Consider the following 1,588-nt stretch of genomic DNA (forward strand, 5'->3'; position numbering starts at 1 on the left):
TGCCCACTGCCAGCTTTGCCCCATCCCCCCTAGTCCTGTCATTACCCGATAGCCTAAAAAGTCCCTCCCCAGCTTTCTTGTAGGTCCCCCTAAGATACTGGAAGGCCACAATAAGGTCACCTCGGAGCCTTCCCTTCTCCAGACTGAACAGCCCCAACTCTCTCAGTCTGTCCTCACAGCAGAGCTGCTCCAGCCCTCGGATCATTCTCGTGGCCCTTCTCTGGACACGCTCCAGCAGCTCCACGTCCCTCTTGTCCTGGGGGCTCCAGAACTGGATGCAGTGCTCCAGGTGGGGTCTCACCAGAGCAGAGTAGAGGGGGAGAATCACCTCCTTCCACCTGCTGGCCACACTCCTCTTGATGCAGCCCAGTCATACTTCAAAGATACGTGCCTTCAGGTTTGTGGTTTTTTTTTGGTGTGTGTGGTGTTTCCCCCCACCCCTCCCCCAAGAAAACGAAATATTTCAGTTTTTCTCTTTTGCACACTTTATAAGCCTTATGAGTACTTCACAGAGTATCTTAGTCTGAGCTGAGCTAGACCAGAAATAGATTTAGGTCAGAAAGGAGTCTTCCAGGTTGGAACTGTTTCATCAGTGAAGCATAAGTAAGCAGTGACCTGTGTTTTGAAGCTCTGAAGTCTTGGGCTTCTAAGGCTGACTTCAGATGGAGCTGTGAGTGCTTAGTTTTAGTGAGAAATTACACCTTAACTGTCTTATTTATCCAGATGGCTTCCTGATTATTTTGGTATTGTACAAGGTGATCTTTTTCTCCTGTTCAGAAGAAACTCTGTTACTATAGAACTTGAGAAGTAAATGTTCATTGTGCAGGTATTTAACCATTGTCCAGTCACAGAGCTATATTTTAAAACAGAGGTTTTCTACTTTATCCTTTCCTGGTAAAAAAATGAGGCTAACCAAATTCCTGTAATAATTTAACACACTGATGGTAGCAGCAAAGAGATTATAGAGAGTGCTAACATTTTCTCTCTTAATGCTGTTACTGGCAGAGGCTGATTTGACAAATTATCAACAAATATGTTTTGGTCATGTCAAACAAAGCAGAAATTTCTTAAAACTTCTACATGTGGCCGCATGGAAGTAGTGTAGATAATATAGTAGTGTACTATATTATCATAGTCCACTAATGATACTTTGTAAATACGTATTCTCTAAATGCTTCTTGGAAACTGCTGTTTCTGTCAATCCAGAGTTAAATTCTTCAAGATAGCCACATGGTCAGATGCTACTCAAAGACCTAACTTTTGATAGCATTGGCTGGAACAAGTTTTATTCTTGGTTACTTTTTGAGATTTTGAATCCACAGAGCCTTGTGAGTTAGGTTGTGTGTGGCATTTATACAAATGTAGCTGATAAACATACAGGCAAAAACATTGAGAGGTTTTTATGAGTGAAGGTTTAGTATTCTTTTTAGTTTTGCTTTTATCCTTCATCTCGAGTACTGTGATACAGTGCATTAAGAGATGCCATATAAAAAACTGCACTCTTGTTCACCACTTCATAGCAATTTTATTCTTCTGTTCTAGTAGCTAAACACTTTCTTTTTGTCGGAGTCATTTTCTAATTAAATAC

Source organism: Merops nubicus, unplaced genomic scaffold (assembly GCF_000691845.1).
Source record: "Merops nubicus isolate BGI_N331 unplaced genomic scaffold, ASM69184v1 scaffold9449, whole genome shotgun sequence".
Classification (NCBI taxonomy): Eukaryota; Metazoa; Chordata; class Aves; order Coraciiformes; family Meropidae; genus Merops; species Merops nubicus.